Here is a 22,813-nt window from a genome sequence, read left to right on the forward strand (position 1 = left end):
GAGTTCCTGCATCTGGAGTGGTTTTCTGGGTGCTTTCATTGGTGCTGTGACTTGGATGGGCTCTTCTACTGCCACTCAGGTGAATGGACTCCCATCTGATGCCCCAGACCGCTGGATGCTGGTCTCACCTTCCGTTCACCTGGATGCCCCATTCCACATCCACCACTGGCTTTCAGATTGGTGAGTGTTCCCCTAGGTCGACTTAAACACTCCTCTGCTGACCTGAGACATGACTGTTGATCGTCCGGTGCCCTCGAGGTGGTTGAGGAGTGGGGTTCCCCCAGTCACGATTTTACAGTTATGGTTGACCCCTTAGTGGACCCCACCTGAGGGGTGAGTCACCCATCGTTATGGTGGAAATTTCCTCCCTGGGTGGAGGCTCCCCTTCGGTCTTCCTCTCACAAGTCCTGGCACCACGTCCTCACCCCCTGGGCTTTTGCCCGGCACACCCTGATGGGAGCGATGACCCCCCTCACTGTGCTGCCACCTCGTCTCCAGTCAACTCGTCTGTGACCTCTGGACGCCTTCTCATTCTCTCTCTCTCTCTCTCTCTCTCTCTCTCTCTCACACACACACACACACACACACACACACACACACACCCTTGAGGACAGACACTCTGCTCGTCCACATAATAAAATCTCTTGTGTGAGTTCCTGTGCCTGAAGTGTTTTTCTGGGTGCTTTCAACCATTAAGCAGAAACCCCCACCATATATGTGACAGGCAAGTTTCTCTTCTTATCAGAGAGTTTTTTGCACAGGACATCAGCTATCAGCAAAAATCTGCAGAAGGCATTGTGGTTAGTAGCTTCCTTTTTGTTCATAAATGCCGTTTTCAGAAAGAACTTGTGAAACCTGTCTGTCTAGAGGATGGAACCAATCGTGCTTGTCATATGAACCTCCTAGGTCCCCCCACACACACTGGGTTTAAAGTTCAGAGAATTTCTAAACTCACTGTTCAGGGGAAGAATTCTTATGCATGAGCCACCTCTGAACCCTGCAGTCAATAAATCTGCTTCCTGAAAATTCCTCAGATGTCCAGCCTCTTCTGTCCTACTTCAAGTCAAAATGTGAGGACCTTGGGCAGGGTGACTCAGAGAGCAGAGGGATCTTACCTCTGAAGAATGAGAAGGCCAGTGTTGCACGTGGGAACAGAGTGGCAGAAAGCAGTCTCTGATCCGGAGGTCTGAATACATAAGAGAAGGAAGGACCTGGAGGGAAGAGGGTCAGAAGGAGGCTGCCTCCTACACCAACGGAGGGCCTGAGACAGATCCTTGCTCCATCCACATGGCAGTAAGGCAGCGAAAACCTATCCCAAGGTTGGGCTTGATTTCAGGTCACATACTGGCTGCTGTTGAGCTACGGTGGACTTGGAGAGCACGAAGGGCCTCCCTCTATTAGGAGGAAAGAAGGAAAGAAACGAAGGGGAGATGAGAAAAGAGGGGAGAGGGCCACTAGGGATGGGGAGGGGAGAGAGGGCCAAACCCGCCCCAGGTTTCAGCACCAAATGGAAGGAAATGAAAGGGAATAAACAAAGAAAAAGAGGTGGAGACAGACCTCGACAGATCAGCAATGCTTTCTTTATTAGGCAATGCAGGAGCACATTTTCAAGGGGAAAATGGCAGCAGGCTACAACGAGGGTCTGAGCCACATAGGGTGTAGCAGGGACAGGTCATGGAGGAGTTGGTGAGTTGCTTTGGGCAGGCTTACTTTGAGTGGGCAGGGGATTTTGGCAGATAAGAGAGATTGTAACAGGTCGAATTCCTGAGCTCTTTTTCCCTGAGGGTTTTGTAAGTCTCCATGTCCTTCAACCCCCAGAGATACTGGTCTTCAGTGGGTCTGGAGTGAGGAATTTGCAGGTTTCCTTGGCTCCCAGTGTAGCAGTGGTCCACTTTATTCTTTGAGCTGGCCCTTGCTGCTCTGCCACTGCAATCTATGTTTACGATGGACATGTTTCTTTCTCTTCCTCTCTGCCTGCTCCTCCCTGATCTCTCCCCTCCCTAAGCTCAGGGGAAACAGGATTACCTTTCTTCCCCTCTTCCCCATGCTAGGCAGATTAATCTGTCCCTGAGCACACACCCACCATAGGAATGAAGTAATCCAGACTTTGTGGGTGGTGCCAGAAGACCTCAGAAATGACTATCTCCCAGGTTAACGATGAATTACAACTCCAAAGGGAACACATGGACTGCAGTCACCTCTTTAAAGTTCCCTGTTCCTGCTGATGGACAGGCTGATCCTGCTGGCCAGCTGACCATCCCTTGAGTTATACTGCTCCTGTTATACTGCACTCAGGTGCATGGGAATCACCTGGGTATTTTGTTACAATGCGGATCTAAGACAGGACAGAACAGGGGACAGGTGGTGCTAAGCCTGCATCCCCAATCTGGTGTGAAGTCTCTGTCCTCCCCACTCCCACGATGTAATGGAGGCGCCTACGTATTCTTATTCACATCAACCACCATCTCCAGCGGTAGGGCCCTGTGGGACATAGACAGCCCTGGGTCTCAATTCACAGTCTGTTCCCCAGTAATAGCTCTACATTTGGACCCTAACCCATAACTTATCACCTGATAAATCCTTCCATTCTCAAGCCTTGATTCATGATCTTTACGGGCTGCAAGTCTTCCTGCCCCCCACTCTCTATTCTCAATTAAATCAGCCATGCACACAAGTGCGTGGCCATGACAAGTGACTCGTCTCTTCCACAAGAAACTGCTTACGGCAGTGATTAATAAACAGCAGACCCCGCCAGCCACTCAGTGGGCCAGCCTTTGTCCTGGGGCAGTTCTGTTTCTGGAGGTGGACCCCTCCCCACTTTCCTTTCTGGATTAAATCTCTGCTTATATATTTGTACTCGCTTCCCATGGAGTTTCTATTGTTTTTTGGGATTGAACCTAGGTTGCTTAACTACTAGGCCATATTCCCAGCCCCCTTCTCAATATTTAAATAAAAAATATTTAAATCCATTGTAGATGGACACATACCTTTATTTTATTCATTTATTTTCATGTGGTGCATGAGGATCGAACCCAGGGCTTCACACATGCTAGATAAGCACTCTACCACTGAGGTGCAACCCCACCTTAAGCTTGGCCCTTTTTATTTTGGGACAGGGTCTTGGTAAATTGCTCAGGCTAGCCTCAACTTGTGATGCTCAACCAGGTCTGACCATTACTTGCAGTTTTCATTGACACACCAAGTTGCCAATCAAACTCTCTTTCAGCAGGCCTGGAATTTGTACTCTGTGGAGATGCTGATGTTACTTGTATAGAAGCCCCGTTTGGAATCTAAAGTCCTCGATTGTTTCCAAATGTTGCTGCACACTAAAATCACCAGGGATCTCTGACAAAAACTCTGATGCCCATCTGCACCCCATAAACATTAAGTCAGATCGGGGGGGAGATTGTGAAGTCTGAGGTGATTCCAGCGTGCAGTTTTGAGAAGCCCAACTCTAGGCCACCCCTGTGTCTCTGGCTTCCCTGATTAAGCTACTCCATTACACAGTGAGTCAAAGCTAATGTCAGGATGCCAAGAAAATCCCTATCACAGAGTACAGATCCACTTGACACTCTCCTTCACGTGACAGTTAAAGCCACTCTTTCTGCACAGCGCTCAGCTGCCACAGAAAGCCAAAGTGTGCAGCAAAGACACCTTTCAAACCTCGTAGAAATATTTCCCTTAGCATCTTCCATAGCCCAAGTTCATTAAGTCATTGGTTATTCATATGTAAAAAAGCGAATGTGTGGTGTTGATGCTAAAGAAACAAGACGTTCTTCACATCTGCTGAAGATGGCAAGGAAGACCGTTCAAGGGGGGCCACAAACTGGAGTTTTCTCCCTGGGTGAGAGATGCGGGCTCACCTCCAGGTGGACAGGGGAAAGTGGAACTTCACCTTCAGGAAGCAGCTGTGAGTGTGGGGTGGGCGGCAGGGAGATCAGAGCCCGGAAAGTTGCCAAGAGGGGACGTCAGGGGTGGGGGATTCCGGCTCTGCCAGCTAAGAATTCTTGAAAACAGGCCAGGTAATCAGAAGAGAAGCCCCATCAGCCAGGGAGGACAGCCAGGTGCACAGACAGGGACTCCGGCTAAACTGCCTTAGCACAGTCCGTGCTAAAATTGTTGGCTACAGAGACCAATGCATAAGTCCAGAAGTTAGGGCCTAATTTGGAGAAGAATGCAGAGAAAACTGACTAAAGGTTAGTCTCTGTCATTGGTTAAAAGAATTTCTAAGGAAGTTGGTTGAGGTGGCGCACATGTGTAAGCCCAGCTTGCTTGGGAGGCTGAGGCAGGAGGATCACAAGTTCCAGGTCAGCCTCCGAAACTTAGACCCTATCCCAAAATAAAAAGGAGCTGGGGGTGTAGCTGTGTGGTAGATGGCTGCTGGGTTCAATTGTCAGTAATACAAAGAAAAAAATCTAAGTAATGAAGTTATTAGAGATCAGTTGATATAAATTATCTAAGAATATTAATAATTTTAATGGGTTGACAATTTTTCTGACATCAGCTATATAAATCTAGGAAATGGAAAGGTGGAAACATACAAATTAGTTTCATTATCCACTTAAGTGAGATTTTAAAAGTCTCTAATGACAATATTAATACAATTACACTTAACTGAGTTAATGGCTAATTCAATACTGAGAATTGACAATAACTACTGGTTTTAAGATCTCTTAAAAGTAATTGTTGCTGACCATAGTGGCACATGCCTGTAATCATGGTGGTTTGGGAGGCCGAGGCAGGAGGCAGCCAGTCTCAGCAACTTAGTGAAGCCCTAAGCACCTTAGTGAGAAAAATAAAAAGGGCCAGGGATGCGACTCAGTGTATGGGTGTCCCTGGGTTCAATCCCTAATATCCACCTACCAAAAATGTAGTTGTTAAATATAAATCTGTGTGCAAGACAGATTCTCTCCAACAGAGGTTTAATCAGTTTCTTACCCTCACTCCCAAAACTGTCTTCACATAGCAGGTGCAAAGATAATTTTCCAGAAAGCCACAACTCTCATACAGATAAAAAAAAAAATTAGCACATTACAGACTTAATAACAAAGAGCAGACACTTTCAGACACCAGGAGATAGGGGACAGACAGATGTGCATGGTGGGAAATGAGGTGAAGGGGATAGTTCTAGAAATAGGCCCACTGTGCTGACCCACATGCTTTCTTTTCCAAGAAGCAACTTACCTGCAGCCCTGCCTGGCTAAGTGAACAGGATATATCACGTTTCTCAGCAAACTCCCTTTTATCTGCAGGAGAAACAAAGACCTAAAATACCAACAAGGGGAGCCCAAGTTGCCCTGAAAGACCAGATCCTGGAACTCAGGGAGATAAGGACAATTCTTTCTAACCACAAAGTCCATAAGACTCTATGGTTAAGAATCCAATTAGAACCAATCAGCATGGGCCAAAGTGACCTAGAAGTGTCATGGCTGTGGGGACTTGAAAGTCTGATATCATTCTGCTGTCAATCAAAAGTCAAGAGGTGGACCTGGGTGGGACTCTCTGGAAACTTCTCTGGGATCCCCAATAAAGCTAGAGCAGGAGAGGCACACTGTCCCTCTCCTCTCTGAGAGAACCTGGACCACAGCTGGGCCTTACCCCTGTTCCCAATTCTTTCAGGGTTTTACCCTGTGAGACCATTTAGGACCATTTAGGACCAAAAGTTGCTGGCTTCCAGAGCAGAGGCCAGCAATTCTCTTCTGAGAGGTAATAATTTGATTCTATGAATGCTGTTGGGTAGGTCACTGGGAGTGAAGCCAGGGGTGAAGAGTTGGCCCAGGACTTCCTTCTTTGCAGGTAAGCAAAAATTCGGCAGCTTCTAGGCAAAGAGGATGAGAAAGGGAAGAGCCGGGGCCCTGAGGAATTCAGGGGGTTGAGGAGGAAAGGAGCTCAGCAAAGGACCAGCCCTGTACCCCCAGGTTAGGTGCACGCAGCAACGTCAGCACCCTTCCGATTTCGGAGCATCTGTGGCCAAGTTCAGCTGAAGAAGCAGCAGCATCTCTGCCCTTGAAGAACCGTAGTTTCTGGTTCCTGACAGTTTGGAGGCCAAAAAGAGAGAAAGGAGCATGGTTTGTTACAGTGCAAAGGCTGCGACCAAGCTGAGGTGGCCGGAGACCCCCTCCTCATCCCCGTTCTCGCAGACAAACCAGAAAGCTTTCAGAACTGAGGTTTGGAGTAACAGTTATGAGTTTATTGGAAGGGATAGGAAGGGGGAACGAGGACACTCTCGAGGGACAGTGTGCCCTCCAAGAGGAGGACAGTGCCCCTCCTGCCCTCCAGTTTTATTAGAAGTCCCCCCACCGCGGTCCACCTCCTGGCCTTAGACGGCACAGGGACTGCCTGACACGGAAGAAGGCAGAGTCAGAGAAGCCGAGCCCCCTGCTTTTGCCTCGATTCCCTGCCCCGCTACCGGTTCACTACCCTTTGAAGAGCCCCATCGAGCTCTCCTTGTGGGGGTCCTGGTGTTTTGGTTGCAGGGCGTCGGGGATTGTGACGGTTTCTGTGACAAGGGAGGGTCCGGGCCACCCGGCAGGGCGCGGCGTGGTCTTGGGGGCTGTGACCATGGCGGGGAGGTTTGACACCGGAAGGCTCCCGGGTCTCCGGTCGCCCTCCAGCCCTGCTGCTCTGCCTTCTTGGCCGGCTCGCTGCCCAGCAGCGGAATCGGGGTTGGTGTTGCGTAAGTCAGGAGGCAACCAGGGTCGGACGGTCAGCCGAGAGCAGACCCCTCGGCCAGGGAAAATTCCTCTAGGCTTTGATAACTCCAAGGGCGCGCCTGGGAAAGAAAAGGGAACTAGTTCCCCCCAGAGGAGACTCCGAATACGCCTGCGCACGGCGAGCGGTCTCCGATGAGGATGCTCCTGGGCCTCCAGGGGTGGGAGACCCAGGAGTGGAGGAGGAACGCTGGGACCGGCGGGGAGAGGCTGCTCCGGAGTGCGAGCGCGGAGGCCGCAAGGCGGCACGCTTTCTAGAAACATCGGGCGCGCTCAGACTGCCCGCAGCGGCGGGTCTGCACAGCTGGACGGTCGGCCAGAGCTGCACCTGCAGCGGCTGGTCTGCACAGCTGGACGGCCGGCCAGAGCTGCACCTGCAGCGGCTGGTCTGCACAGCTGGACAGCCAGACGGCAAGCGCTTCACCTGCCGCGGCGAGTCTGCACAGCTGGACAGCCGGCCAGAGCTGCACCTGCAGCGGCGGGTCTGCACAGTTAAACAGCCGGCAAGCGCTTCACCTGCAGCGGCGGGTCTGCACAGCTGGACGGCCAACCCGCAAGCGCTTCACCTGCAGCGGCGGGTCTGCACAGCTGGACAGTCACAAGCGCAGCACCTGCTTCGGGGGCGCACCTCCGAAGGCCCGGCGGGGCAGTCGCGGGGTCGCCAGGAAGTCCCCACCGCAGGCCCCGGCGGGAGGCCAAGTGAACCCCCTGAGCCCGCCAGCCGGCCCCGGGGACCCCTGTACCTGGCCCTGCGGGGCAGCGCCAGGTTCCCAGGCTGTGGAGCGCAGGCGACCTAGGAGCGGTTCGTAGATGACAACGTGGAAGACGAGTTGTGCGGGGAACCCAGGAGAAGGCGGATTAGAGGAGGGGGCAAGGCCGACTCGGGTGGCTGGTGGAGGAGAGTGAGGACGAGATACTGGGATCCAGAGAAGTGCCAGGAACCGCGGAGCAGAGTGGCGCAGCGGAAGCGTGCTGGGCCCATAACCCAGAGGTCGATGGATCGAAACCATCCTCTGCTAGCTCTTCTTTTCAGCTTTTGCCACTTTCCAAGCTTTCCGCAAGCATACCCGGGAGAGGCACGCGGCGTCCGGAGAGCCGCTGGACTGCCTGCCTGTCCTCTTCTGCCTGTGTCAGGATTGTCTGGCGACCTGTGAGGACTGGCGGCCCCTTGCTCCCGTCTCCAGGCCCGCGCGCCACCTGCTTTGCCCTCCGCAGAGGTCTTCAGTGTGAAAAGCTAGCTTGACCGAGGCCGCGACGTTGCTTCACTGCTCGGTCTCCCTGTCTTTAAACAGATGGAGTTCAAAATAAATGGGGAGTTAAACAAAAACCAGAAATAAGCTAAGTTAGATGCGGCTCTCCGTGCGGCAGCCGGCTGGGCGCAGCTGGGCGGCCTCGCTCCCTGTGCGGAGCCGCGGCAGCTGCGGGGCCAAGTTCGCGAATTCCGAGCCGCGAAAGGCGCGGCGCAGGCGGGCGAGAGAGGACGCGAGGTCACCAGGGCGAGCTGCGGGCGAGCTTGACTCGTGCGGGGTGGATTTCCAGGGCGAGCTGCGGGCCAGCTTAACTCGTGCGGGGTGGATTTCCAGGGCGAGCTGCGGGCGAGCTTGACTCGTGCGGGGTGGATTTCCAGGGCGAGCTGCGGGCGAGCTTGACTCGTGCGGGGTGGATTTCCAGGGCGAGCTGCGGGCGAGCTTGACTCGTGCGGGGTGGATTTCCAGGGCGAGCTGCGGACGAGCTTAACTCGTGCGGGGTGGATTTCCAGGGCGAGCTGCGGGCGAGCTTAACTCGTGCGGGGTGGATTTCCAGGGCGAGCTGCGGGCCAGCTTAACTCGTGCGGGGTGGATTTCCAGGGCGAGCTGCGGGCCAGCTTGACTCGTGCGGGGTGGATTTCCAGGGCGAGCTGCGGGCGAGCTTGACTCGTGCGGGGTGGATTTCCAGGGCGAGCTGCGGGCCAGCTTGACTCGTGCGGGGTGGATTTCCAGGGCGAGCTGCGGGCCAGCTTGACTCGTGCGGGGTGGATTTCCAGGGCGAGCTGCGGGCGAGCTTGACTCGTGCGGGGTGGATTTCCAGGGCGAGCTGCGGGCCAGCTTGACTCGTGCGGGGTGGATTTCCAGGGCGAGCTGCGGGCGAGTTTGACTCGTGCGGGTGGATTTCCAGGGCGAGCTGCGGGCGAGCTTGACTCGTGCGGGGTGGATTTCCAGGGCGAGCTGCGGGCGAGCTGCGGGCGAGCTTAACTCGTGCGGGGTGGATTTCCAGGCCGTTCTCCCGGCCGCGACCTTCGGAAGAGGGTGTCGTATCTGTTACTCAAGAGTTCGGAACACGGGAAACTGCCCATTCTTAAAGGCCAAGAAAACACGGGAGGCAGCGGCGGGAACCGGCGCCTGCCTAGGGCCGTACCTTTCATTCTTCACCCGACTCTGCGCCTTCCTGAAGCTTCTTCCGCTACCGAAGCCCTGGTGAAATGGAAACTTGGACCTCCCGCGGTCGGAAGCCGCCTCCGCCAGCAGGTGCGGCCTCTAAGGGCGCGGCCTGCGGTCTCAGCTCCGGGGAGCTCACGGCGGAGCGGAGGTCACCCGAGCCCGTTTCCTCGTCGTGTCCAGTCATAAAGGTTGCACCACCTGTGTAACGAACAAGCCGTTCAGATGGAAAGCTCGGTAGAACGAAGGCCGGGTGCCCGAGGCCCAGCGCCCCTGGGATACTCCAGCGATGTCCCTGGCACCTGGGTGATTAATCCGTCGTTTCATATAACGAATGAGGGGCGCTCCGCGGAGCCTGGATAGCTCAGTCGGTAGAGCATCAGACTTTTAATCTGAGGGTCCAGGGTTCAAGTCCCTGTTCAGGCGCTAGGCGGCTCTTTTGGGCCAGGTTAAATCTGCGCACCTCTGAGCCACATTTTGAGAGCAAGGGGTGTGACACATCTGCCCCAGCAACCGCCCTTTCCCACCGCTAACTGGAGACTTCCCTGCCTTTCCGAAGGAATGGGAAAATAACATGTTAACCGTGGGACGTGGAGGTGGTTCGGCATCCCCCAGCGGAGACGGGTGGCACCTTTTGAGAGCAGGGACCTTTGCAGGCTGTCGCTGTGGTTCCTTGTGGTTTAGACAGGCTGGGCACGTGTGCTTTCGTTTTGCTGGATTTAAATTAAGGATAAATTAAATTGGGAGAACTGAGTAACGGGCATGTAATATTTCTAGATACAGTCAAGCTGTTCTTCATAAAGACTGTACCAATTTGCATTCCCACCAGAAAAACAGGACAGTGCCGTTCCGCGACCTTGACCAGAGTGGTCGGACTGCAAGCCGAGGTCAGGGAGGACGGTCGGAAGACACCAGCCTCCGGGCAGCATTACAAGGGGGCCGTCCCTGGAGCCGCAGAGGGAGGATGGTCGTGCTGACCCTTTGGTTTCAGGCTCAAGGGTAGCTCTCTTGTTGTTTCAAGCCCCGCGGTTTGCGGAACTTTCTTCTGACTGATCCAGGAAACCCACTGTGCTTCTTTCAGTGCACACACTGGTTTTTCTGATGCATCCAGGTTGCCTCCAATTTTCTGCTACCTCGAATTGCAACGATGACTATCTTCTGTGAAGACATTTGTGGAGCTCAGCTGGAATTTCACCTGGAATATTTCTAGAAATGGGATTGATGGTACTAAAAGGTTATACGGCATTTAATACCACGCTGAAAAATCTAAGACCCAAACTAAGTCTAGGAACTTGCCTTTGTTCCATGTAGAAATGCAGACGTATGTATCCATAAGTAAACACACACACACACACACACACACACAGGAAAGGCATCTAACTCCTAGTGGTCTGAGAACAACTCGCAGGCAAAGGTAAACCTTGAAGTAAATCTGCCATCAGTGAACTTGAGTTGGAGGATGGCGTGAAGGGAGTTCTTAAAGTTTAATGCATCCCTTACTCCTAATGAACTTTTCCTTGCTATTGATGACCTCCTATTTACAGCAACAGTCATAACGACTGCAGCGTTGTCTTCAGATTTCTGAAGTAACATAGGGAATTTGCTTCATAGGCTCTTAAAACAGTTTCCAGGGTGAAAACAGGTGTATTTCCTAGGATCCTCTGCAAAGAATAGTGGGTCGGGCTGCAACCTGCAGGCGTTTCTTCAACACCGCTTCTCCGGACGCACTCGCCGCCTTCCTCGTTAGTATAGTGGTGAGTATCCCCGCCTGTCACGCGGGAGACCGGGGTTCGATTCCCCGACGGGGAGGATAGCGTTGCCTTTTTTTTTTTTTTTTTTTAAATCTGTCACTGGAGTCCAACTGCATGGCTCCTGGCTCTTGCTGGGAGGCCCCCTCGCGGCTACCCCGAGTCCGCCGACGTTTTGTTCTGTTTCTCAGCGGTGGCCGCGCCTCTCCACCCAGGGCTCGCGAGCGTGGCCGAGCTCGCCGCGAGGCTCGGGGCTGCCGCGCGGCCCGGGTCGAGGCCCGGAGGTGCCCTTGGCTGCAAGGCGCGCGGCCTGCGCGGGAGCCGGGTTCGGGTTCCGGCTGCTTCACGGGCAAACCCGGCGTCGTCTTGGCTATTGAGCCTCTCCCGGTCCCCAACTCTCATCTCTACGTTTAGGAAAGGATTCCTGTCGGGAATTCCGGGGAGCTACATGAGTGATGAATGGAGCACTGGTTAATAATCTGCAGAGCCATAAATGTGATGTCTTGGTTGTCTTTTCTACTACGATTCTATTTATATTGGGCAAAAATATTTGGAATCGGAATGGGCAAATATCATTTACCATTAATTACTAACAAGTCAACTTTCCCCCTACAGAGCCGTAAGCAACTCAGTGAGACCCTCTCGCAAGATAAAAAATACGAAATGGGCTGGGGATGTGGCTCAGGGGGTAAGCCCCTCCTGGGTTTAATCCCTGGTACCAAAAAAAAAAAAAAAAAAGACATTTAGATTGACACTTCCATAGCTCTAAATGGTTAAATCATCTGTATTTTTATACATAAAAATGAAAAACCTTGGCGTGGGCCAAAGAAAGTCTGATAATTAATGCCACAATTAGTAGGTACTAGCTAACATAATTTACAAAGTACTATAATAATATGACATGCTAGTTTCTTTTATTTCTTGAATTTGGGAAAATCTAAATGATGTAAAAATAAAAACCTATAAAATTCATTCAGCTGAATTTAGAAGTAAATTTTTCAAAGTCTTATGATTCTTGATGTTTATACTAGCATGTTCACGAACATACTTGATTTAAAGCTTTTTATCTGGAAAAAAATTTGACTTGCAAAATGTAAAGTGATTCAGATGACAGCCTTTACCTTACCTTCATTATCTTTTTTTTTTTTTTTTTTTTCCCCTTTTCTAGCACTGGAGATGGGGCCCAGGGTCTTGCACATGCTTGACAAGTGCTCTACTAATGAGCCACATCTGCAACCCTTCTCTGTACCGTTTTCTTTCTGAACAATTTAAAATAGATTATGTAAACACTCTCCCTGCTTTTCTAAGCACCTCAGTGTACACTACCTAAAAACAAGTCTATTTTCTTACATGATCACTCTACACTTGTCAGACTCAAATTTATAAGGACGAAACATTTTTAACCTAATCTACCATCCATATGCTGATTTTTTCAGTTCATCTAAAAATGTTCTTGGAATTCTTTTTTTCCATCCAAAAAAAAGGATCCATTCATATTCACATATCTCATTTAGCTGCATTCCCTTTACCTTTTATCTAGAATAGATATTTAGGACAATGATGTTTGAAGACGATGGTCTTACCCCACCCTATCCTTTTTTTTTTTTTTTTTTTTTTTAAATCATGAATCATGCTTTGTTTTGCCTTGGACATTTTCTCGTGGTTAGATTGACATCTTGAATCTTCAGCAGTGGTACCACATGGGCAGTATCAGGACATCTCTGGAGTCACATGACCTCTCTGTCCCTCATGCCCCAGTGACATGCATTCTGGTCATCCACTCAAGATGTTGCCTGTTTTGTGTGATCACACTTCTGCTTCTTTCTTGCAATTTACAGGCAGTCTATGGGGAGGCATTTTAAGACAATAAATGTTCATGCTCTTCTTCAAAATTTCCCCCTGGATTGAGGACACAGGAGGCTGAGAAGAGGTGTCATAAACCACTGGGGAGGGTTTACCGTGTCGGGCCTCCTTCAGCCTGGGCTGAGGACAGAACACATACAAACTGACAAGGCCTAGTGATCTCCAACACTTACAAATCATACCATCCATTCCAGAAAGGTTCCCTGCTAGAGGGAATGAGCTAGAAATGCAGGTGGATCATGCGAATGGTAGGTGAAGCCAGAGTCCAGAAGCTCAGTCATTGTTATCATCACTTACTGAGAGTAGCTGTAAATAGGTTGGTTGGTGCACTTCAGGAGACACAAGGCTCTGGTCTGATGGTTTCAGCGGAACACTAAAGGATGAGGGGATTGTCTGCTTCCAAGAGAGGACAAGCTGAGGCAGGGACTGCGAATGCTCTGCCCCAGAGCTGCAGCCTCCCTGAATTCCTGGCAGGACCGTAGCCCACGTTTTAAACCACATAACAGATGGGGCCCCCTGAAGGCCAGCTCACTGCATGTCCACGGCTTTGGTCTCTCCATGTCTTCTTGATGAGTAGATTTCCTCAATATTCACTCTAACAAAGCCATTGCCTACCTGAGTAGAGAAGACAGATGACTTAAAACTGGAAAGGGAGGGAATCCTAAATCTCTTCTTGAGAAAACTCGGAACAATCTAAGGTTAGTTGAAGTTCTATCTCCCTCGTGCCGCCTGGAGTGCTCAGCGCTCTGTTCACACTTCCCTTCACATCCCATAGCTTTGCCAGAGCTTGCTATTAGACATAGAGAAGAAATTCAGGAACGTTTTGGATGAAGGAAGGGGACAGAGGCGACCGATGAATACAGAAGGAAAAGGAGAGAACGAAGCTGTCCTTCCGTGTGAAGCTGAGACAACCTGTGTGGAGCGGCAAGAGTGCTTTCCTGCAACGTGAACAAGAAAGGACGCAGCAGAAGCTGGACCTGCCACAGAGTCTGAGACCCCAATCATCGCTTTCCCTCGTTCCAGGCTCCCCCAGCAGAAAGCGCATTGCAGCTTGACACACGCGTTTGCATTTCTTGACCCATCTCAACCCCTTCCCGTCTTTGGAAGAGAGGGACTTCAATATCAACCGTAGCGAAACGTTTCCAGAGGACGGGTTGCCGCGGGACCGGAGTTCCAAGCAAGGCGCATCACTGTTTGCACTTTGCGCCTGCGGACGGGGAAGGAAGGCCCAGTGCAGGTGAGGAGAAGCCGAGAAAGAAGGGTGGAAGCGGCGAGCGGAAAGGAGGCCCGAGAGGCGCCGAGCGCCGCAGGAGCGGAGCGCTGGCCCAGGCGGCTACGCAGGAAGCCGGGGCGCGGGCCACTGGAAGCTCCGCGGTTCCTCGCCTCCCTTTCCCCGCCCTTCCCGCCACCCAGCCTGGCGAACCTGAGAAATGCCAATCGTGAGGATGCCGAAGAACCCCGAGGGAGACGCGGGCTTGAATCCTGTGCTGTGCGTGGTAACGCTCATCCTTCTTGGCCCACCTTCGCTTACTGCCGTCATTACTGGATTGCACACGTCCCCGCCTGGGTTCATTAAAAAAATGAAAAGGTGCCTGCGCTTGCCCCATCTCCTGGGCTCTGCGGCCGTTTCCCGCAGTCACCGGTCGACGCCAGTGAACTCCTGCGCTCCCTTTCCATCCTCACTTGCCCGGAGACTGCGCATCTGGGAAGGTTGCTTAACCGGTGCGCAGTGTGGAGGCTGGTGATCGGCCCAGCGATGCAAGGTGTGGCTGCTAGCCTGAGCCCGCCTGAGGGAGCACACCTTGGAGAGCCTGGAGTCCCCGAAGCCGTGGGTTCCTCCAGCTCCTCTGGAGATCCCACCCTTTCACCAGCAGAATTAGGACTCAAGAGATCATGCGTGAGGTTCCACCTGGGGAAAAGCGGGCTTTGGATCTTTCAATGTATGTTTCTGATGAAATACTTCGCATTTAAAATCAGGCACAGCAGATTCTGAGATCCAGTTTAAGGGGCAAGAGGGGTAACCCCATAATTTTTCAGATTCAGTGCTTGGTGGAAATCACTTCTCGCCTTTTCTCCTGGGGACAGAGGACATGATGGAGAAGAGGAAATGATTCTGCAGCAAATGCAGCTCTAGCTTGGTACGTTCAGAATCTACCAGGCGAGGCCTTGAAGTCTTAGGCTGACCTCCAACTTGGAATCCTCCTGCCTCAGCTCCCTGAGTCCTGGGGTTTATAGGTGTGTGCCACCCTGCCTAGCCATTTCCAGAGTTTTATAGATTGTCTAAAGCGTAGGGCGGAAGAGCAGGTTTGAAAGGAAAGCACAAAAGGGACGGCCAACCTAACCTCAAAACACGTTAGACTTGGCTTATCATCTGCTCCCCCTGCTGGGAACCAACCCAGCGTCTTCTGTGTGTCAGGCAAGTGCTCTACTCCTGAGCTACAACCCCAGCCCCAACTGCCTTCTGCAGGGTAGGGAAGCTGTGTACTGCCCTCCCCCCCTAAGACTTATGGAATTCTGAGATCCAAGAGACAGATGTCACTGACCCCAGGAGGAGCTTGTGTTCAAGCAGTGGGGCCCAAACGGAACCTCCCCCTCTAGAATAAGGGATTTCAACCACACTAGGTGGGGATATAAACTTGCACAATGTTGAGTAATTAAATTATTTTTCTTGTTCTAATATGCTTCTCCCTGTTGCCATGATTCTACACATCCTTACAATATTTCACAAATGAACTCAACGGACATCTCTAAAATATTCCATTCCACAACCACTGAATACTTTCTTCCCAGGAGCTCATGGAAGCTTCTCAAAAACAGACCATATTGTAGGCCACAAAGCAACTCTCAGAAAATACACACACACACACACACACACACACACACACACACACACACAAATTGAAATCATTCCTTGAATCTTGTCACAATGGAATGAAATTAGAAATCAACGTGACAAACCCTACAGAAACTACATGAACATATGGAGATTGAACAATATTTTTTTGAGTGATGAATGGGTGATAGAATAAATCAAGGGAGAAATTTAAAAAGTCTTAGACACAAATAAGAATAGTGATATAATATACCAGAACCTCTGGGACACTATGAGCACAGTTCTAAGAAGAAAGTTTACAGCTATGAGCATCTACATAAGAAAATATCCCAAATAATCATGGAATTATTTTTTAATGTTTTTTATTAAAGTATTTTTTATTTTTACAGGCACATTTTGATTCATTACACACAAATGGGAAATCATGGAATTATGCATCTCAAGGCCCTTCAAAAAGAAGACAAATCAATTCCAGAACCGTAGAAGGGAAAAAATAATATCAGAACCTAAATCAATGAAGTTGAGAAGAAAAAATAATACAAAGGGTCAATGAAACAAGAAGTTGGTCATTGAAAAGATCAACTTTTCAATGATAATCCCTCAGTCAAACTAGCAAAAGAAAAGAGAGAAAACCCAAATTAATAAAATTAGAGATGAAAAAAGGAGCAATTGCCACAACATCACAGAAGTCCTGTGGAACATTAGGGACTATTTTGGAAACTCAAACTCCAATAAATTGGAAAACCTTGAAGAAGTTGGTACATTTCTAGACATAAATGATCTGCCAAAACTGAATCAAGAGGACCTAGAAAACCAGAACAGACCAATAGCTAGCAATGAGATAGTAGCAGTAATAAAAGGACTTCCAACAAAGAAAATCCCAGGACCAGCTGGATTCTCAGCTGAATTCTACAAGACCTTTAAAGAAGAATTATTGCCAATACTCCTCAAATTATTCCATTAACTAGAAAGGGATGGAACACTTCCAAATTAATTCTATGAAGCCAGTATAAAAATCATACCAAACCAGATAAGGACACATTAAAGAAAGGAAATTTCAGATCAATATCCCTGATGAACATAGAGGGAAAAATACTTAATAAATATTAGCAAATCCTGTTTAACAACAAAGTAAGAATATTATACACCATGACCAAGTTGGTTTTATTCCAGAGATTCAAGGGTGCTTTAATACACTATATCAATAAATGCAACTTATTACATAAATAAAATTCAAAGCAAAAATCATCTAGTCATCTCAGTAGAAGCACCCATTTGAGGCCTTTGACAAAATTAGCACCCATTATGATAAAAACACTGAAAACACTACAGATAGAAGGAACCTACCTCAACAACATAAGGCTAAATATGAAAAACTCAAAGTCAAACTCATAGTAAGAAAAAACTGAAATCAGTTTTTTTTTTTAATCTGGAATAAGACAAGGATGTCCACTCTCACCACTCCTATTTAATGTAGTGCTAGAAAGTCTAGCTAGAGAAATTAGGCAATCAAAGGAATTAAAGGGGTAAAAATAGGAAAAGAAGAAGTTGATTTATCACTGTTTGTAGATGATTTGATCCTATACCTAGAAGATTCAAAGAATTCCACCAAAGACTGCTAGAGCTAATAAATTCAGCAAAGTTGTAGGTTACAAAATCAACATACAAAAATCAATAACTTTCCTGTATACCAAAAATGAATCTGCTGAGAAACAAATTCATTCATAATAGCATCAAAAACAAAACCCACAAAACTTAAGAATAAATCTAACCAAAGAAGTGTAAGACCTCTACAGTGAAAACTATAGATCATAGGAGAAAGAAATTGAAGACCTCAGAAGATGAAGACATCTCATGTACATGGATAGGCAGCATGAATATTTTAAAATAACTTATACTTCTACCAAAAGCAATATACAGATTCGACGCAAGTCCCATCAAAATATAAATGACATTCTTCACAGAACTACAAAAAACAGTCCTAAGATTCATTCAAAGAATAAAAGACCCAGAATAGCCAAAGCAATTCTAAGCCAAAAAAAAGATGTTGTAGTCATCATAATACCTGACTGCAGATTATGCCAGAGAGCTAGAGTAATAAAAACTGCATGATACTGGCATAAAGCAGACACAGACCAATGGTACAGAATAGAAGACACACAGACAAATCCAGTCATCTGCACTCGTCCAATCCTTGACTAATTGCCAAAAACATGATGGAGAAAAGATGGCCTTTTTAACACATGGTGCTGGAGAAACTGGTTATCCATATGCACCAGAATGAACCTAGACCCTTATCTCTCATGCTGCACAAAAATCACCTTGAAATGGATCAAAGACTTAGGAACTAGGTCAAAAACTTTGCAACTCCTAGAAGAAAATGCAAGGTCAACACTCAACACACAAACACAGGCAACGGCACTTTCAGTAGGACTCCTAATGCTCAGGAAATCATGCCAAGAGTGAGAAAATGGGATGGCATCAAATTGAAAAGCTTCCGCACAGCAAAGGAAACAATTAGGAATGTGAAAAGAGAAGCTTCGGAATGGGAGAAAAACCTTTGCTAGCCACTCTTCTGATAGAGTATTAGTATCTAGAATACATAAAGAGCTCAAAAACCTTTATACCAAAAAATCTAATAACCCAATTAATAATGAGCAAATGAACTCAACAGACACTTCTCAAAAGAGGAAATACAAATGGCCAACAAACACATGAAAAAATGTTCAACTCATTAGCAATTAGGAAAATGCAAATCAAAAGTACAGATTTCATTCCATACAAGTCAGAATGGCAGGCATCAAGAATACAAATAATAATAAATGCTGGAGAGGCTATGGAGAAAAATGAACACTTTTACACTGTTGGTGGGATTGTAAATTAACACAACCACTGTGGAAATCAGTATGGAGCTTCCTCAAAAGACTAGGCACGGAACCACTACATGACCCAGCTGTACCACTCCTCAGTATTTATGCTGACAAGTCAGTCAGTCATTCAACTGCAGTGATGCATGCCTACCAATGCTTATAGCAGCACAATTCACAACAGCCCAACGATGGGCCCAGCCTAGGTGTCCATCAACAGACGATTGGGTAAAGAACATGTGGCATATGTACACAATGGAGTTTTATCCATACATAAAGAAAAATGAAATCATGTCATTTTAGGCAAATGGGTGGAACTAGAGACCATTATGTTAAGCGAAATATGCCAGGTCAGAAAGTTGAGGATGGTATGTTTTCTGTCCTGTGTGGAAGCTAGAGAGGAAAAGAAAGGTGTGGGTGGATCTGATGAAAACCAAAGGGAGCTCAGCAGAGGAAAGGGAGCAGGGGTGGGGAGTGGGAGGTGGGGAGGTGCAGGGAGGTGCAGGGAGGTGCAGGGAGGTGTTGGCTAAGCTGCCTTGTTAATTGTGTGGGTGAACAAATACGCAGCAACAAATCCCATCACCATGTACAACTACAACACACCAGTAGAGATGTAGAGCAAAAAAGGAAAATGAAAGAGGTACGTAAAGTAAGACAAAAACAAGCAGGCAACAAAACCCAAACCATTTGAAGTCAGGTAGACCTCTACTTGCCATCCTCCTGCCTCAGCCTTCCGAGTTTACAGGGTTTATAGGCGAGCAACACGGCGAGTGGCCACTTCCAGAGTTTCATAGATCATCTGCCTTGAAGGGCGGGCAGAGAAAGTTTGAAAGGAAAGCACAAAAGGGATGGCCAATGGCATTTCTTGTTGCTTTAATACTCTTCCTTGTTGCCCATGGTTCTACATTTCCTTAGGAAATTCACAGACAGGCCAGTTTAATTTTTGGAGAGTTAAATTAAGTGAAACTAGATCAATTCTCACTTTCAAGAGTACAGGTTAGTACTGGTCAAGTATTCCTGTTAGTACTGGTCAAGTATTCCTGAAGGGACAACAAAACAAGCCCGCCATTGGACGCCTGAACAGGGACTTGAACCCTGGACCCTCAGATTAAAAGTCTGATGCTCTACCGACTGAGCTACCCAGGCTCCCACAATGTACTCTGAATTTAGTTTCATAAGAAATTAAATTCACTGGGACTAGCTGGGAGAAAATCAACCCATGATTCCAGGGATTACTAGGGTCTTCCTAAAGTGTGGCTCAGTCACCTGAGCAATGTTGTGAACAGGTCGTTTAACCTCCACACTCTACTATCATTGGACAACCAAGTCGGTGAACGTACACACTTGTGGGAAGAAGGAAGATTATTCCAAGAATCAATTACTGCAGAAAGCAGTTCATGAATCTGGGAGACAGAAGATTCTTGGAGATGGTGATGGCAGGCTCTCCTACCAGATTGGAGCTGGGAACGGGGAAGAAGGCGTCATTTTCAAGAATGATTGAACTGAGGAGAATCCTCCAGAAAATCTAAAGATGGAAGGAGGACTTGAAGGCTGTCACTTTGACACACAGCAGGTAAATCAGGTCCTGTGGTCCCTTTCAGTGTTTTTCCTGCACTTCCAGAAACAGGAGGTCTTGTGTTCTCCAGAGCTGCAGAGCTGGGAGCTGACCAGCAGGCTTTCCTCTCATTTTTGCCTCCACAGTTTTTCTTGAGTCCAACTCAGAGACTGGAATGACCAGTCTGTTCAGGGCAGCACAGCCTGTGGTCCAGTCAGCATCCACTCCTTCTAAAGACCTGCTGGAGCCCCTGTGCAGAGAGAGGGCAGGAACAAGAGCCCAGCGGCCTCCAGTGGCTTTTGCTTCTCCTCACACACTGGGTGCATCTGGATCTGATTCGGTCACCCCTGGTCTCTGCATGCGTCAACCAGTCGAGCTGCAGGTTGCAGACTGGCGTGCCGACATCAAGTGTCCCTCGGTGGAGAAGCTGAAGTCCTCTCAAACCCATTCTGGATACCTCGGACCACCTCCTCCAAGACCTGCCTCCAGTTGTGCGGGTACTGGGGAAAAGGAAAACGGTATTTCGCGTGTCTGTTCGTTTGTTTTAGCATTTGGGAAAGCGTTTCACTTGTGAGTTCAAATCTCTCATTCACTAATTTGGTTTCAGATATTGTGGGTACCTAGGTGACAAATTGTGATCCAATGAAACACGACGGTCCTTGCTTGGGGCAGAAGCAAGCCTACCGCTTGTCGGAGGTGCTGCTCATGGCCTAGTCCACATCCGTCCACTCCTCGCTGGGGCTCGCCTTCCGCATGGAGGGTGAGGAAGGGCGCTGAGGGGTGCGGAGGCCAGCGGAGGCCAGCGGAGGGCGCGGGGACGTGGGCGAGGGCGGTGTGCTCCGGCCGCGCATCGCGACTCGTCAGGTCTCTACGGGTCTGCAGGCAGCTCGGCTTGCTTCGCATCCTACCTGTCCCAGGGGTCACCTGTGTCCCACGGTCAGTAACTAATATCAGATGTTAATAGGAAGGTCCCTGTGGCTGTCAGGATGGCCGAGTGGTCTAAGGCGCCAGACTCAAGCCTATGCTTCCCGTTCTGGGTTTCTGGTCTCCGCATGGAGGCGTGGGTTCGAATCCCACTTCTGACAGGAGTGCTTTTTGTTCTCGGATCTTGAACCTCGACTGAAGTGGCAGACGGAATCGCTTTGGGCTTTTGAACTGAAGCACTAATTCCAACATAAGCACCTTCCTCCATGAGGTTGTCCTGCGTGATCTTGGGACCTCAGCCCTGTTTGCAGTTTTCAGCTTCAGTTTGGCTCTCTCCTTCCCAGAGAGTAGAGCTCAACATTTCTCACGCCTGATCCCTCTGGGATCCCCCTGCCGGCCCTTCCCCTTTCAGGCCTTAATTTGTTTTTCTTCTTCAGGTGGCACTTTGCGTGCATTTTGGAGTCATCAGGCTCTTACTGTGCCCTAAATTACCTAAGGATTTGTTTCTTCATAAAAGTTCTCACTGCACTATAGCCTCTGGGGAAGAGTCTGGAAGGTGACCAGCTAAGCAGCCACTGCACTCAGCAGCAGCACCCTGGACCAGCCAGTGCAAGCCAGCCTCCAGTCCACCCGGGCCATGCTTTGGAGCCCCTTCTGTGAAAATCTGAGCTGCCCTGGCCATTAGGTGGCCCAGGCCATGTAGCCATCTCATTCCAAGAAAAGTATTTTGGGGAGCAGAGTGGTCCTATTGATGAGTGTGGTGTTTCTTACGTGGATCGTGAGGTCATGGCCTCCAGAACAGTGCTGATGCACCAATGTGGGGGGACATCCTCGTCGGACAGAGCACAGGCGTCTGGGCTGCCGTGTGTCAACACCAGTTCTTGGGCTGCAGCTGCACTGCGGGCCCATGCAGCAGACATCCCAGTAGTGTCCTGAGGCCACCTGGGGTCTGCAGCACCTACTCTGTGCCACCCCCACCCCTAATGATGGTCCCCAAGGACCATGCCCCCCTTGACTCACTCCATATCAAGTGTCAGTGTGGCTGCAGAGTGGCCATGCCTCTCTCCCCCAGGATCCTGTCGACCATGGCCTCTCCAGGCCCACAGGCCCTTATGACTGAAGATGAATTCTAGCTGCACAATGGACAGACATTCCCTGCATGCAGGACTCCTCTTCTAACTCCACCAGCAAGACCTTTGCCCTCCAGCAGTGACATGTGGAATGCAGAATGTTATCCAATCTACTACGGAAAGAATACTTATTCTAGGAGTGTAAAATAATGTCTTCATTTTTGCATTAATATTTTGATGAGAAATGACTATAACATGACCAAAAATGAGCTATGGATCACATTTTCCTTCTGATGCTAGGTAAGACTTTCATTTAGTGATCTTCATTAACTAAGCACAGTAACAACCTCTAAGAAAGTCACTATAAGTGGGTATTTACCAGTGGAAGATGAAGGTACTGGTTTAGTCAGGTTTTTCACTGCTGTGACCAAAAACCCTGACAAGAACAACATACAGGAAGAAAAGTTTATCTGGAACTTATGGTTTCAGAGGTCTCAGTTCATATACAAGCCAACTCCATTGCTCTGGGTCCAAGATGAGGCAGAACATCAAGGCAGAAGGGCACAGTGGAGGAAAGCAGCTCAGAACATGGTACCAGGAAAGAGAGAGACTAAGCTTGGCTCACCAGGGACAAAGTGAATGCCCCAAAGGCACATATCCAGTGCTTCACCTCCTCCAGCCACGCCCTACCTGCCTACAGGTACCACCCAGGTAATCCCTGTCTATGGTCGAGGGTCTTATAACCCAACCATTTCACCTCTGAACTTTCTTGCATTTTTTCACATGAGCCTTAGAGGGACACTTCATGTCTAAACCCTAATAGTCACAT

General features: G+C 49.1%; 5 non-coding genes across 5 annotated transcripts; 4 read left to right on the forward strand and 1 right to left on the reverse strand.

The window, feature by feature from the left end:
* Nucleotides 1–7,657: 7,657 nt before the first annotated feature.
* On the forward strand, nt 7,658–7,729 carry Trnam-cau (transfer RNA methionine (anticodon CAU)). The gene has a single exon. It is a non-coding gene; the product is annotated as a tRNA-Met (tRNA).
* Nucleotides 7,730–9,477: 1,748 nt separating this feature from the next.
* On the forward strand, nt 9,478–9,550 carry Trnak-uuu (transfer RNA lysine (anticodon UUU)). The gene has a single exon. It is a non-coding gene; the product is annotated as a tRNA-Lys (tRNA).
* Nucleotides 9,551–10,861: 1,311 nt separating this feature from the next.
* On the forward strand, nt 10,862–10,933 carry Trnad-guc (transfer RNA aspartic acid (anticodon GUC)). Its single transcript has one exon. It is a non-coding gene; the product is annotated as a tRNA-Asp (tRNA).
* An 8,575-nt stretch (nt 10,934–19,508) lies between these two features.
* Nucleotides 19,509–19,581, reverse strand: Trnak-uuu (transfer RNA lysine (anticodon UUU)). Its single transcript has one exon. It is a non-coding gene; the product is annotated as a tRNA-Lys (tRNA).
* Nucleotides 19,582–20,970: 1,389 nt separating this feature from the next.
* Trnal-caa (transfer RNA leucine (anticodon CAA)) lies at nt 20,971–21,075 on the forward strand. Its single transcript has 2 exons — nt 20,971–21,008; nt 21,030–21,075. It is a non-coding gene; the product is annotated as a tRNA-Leu (tRNA).
* The last annotated feature ends 1,738 nt before the right edge of the window (nt 21,076–22,813 follow it).

This window comes from Sciurus carolinensis, chromosome 7, assembly GCF_902686445.1.
Source record: "Sciurus carolinensis chromosome 7, mSciCar1.2, whole genome shotgun sequence".
NCBI classification, from domain to species: Eukaryota; Metazoa; Chordata; class Mammalia; order Rodentia; family Sciuridae; genus Sciurus; species Sciurus carolinensis.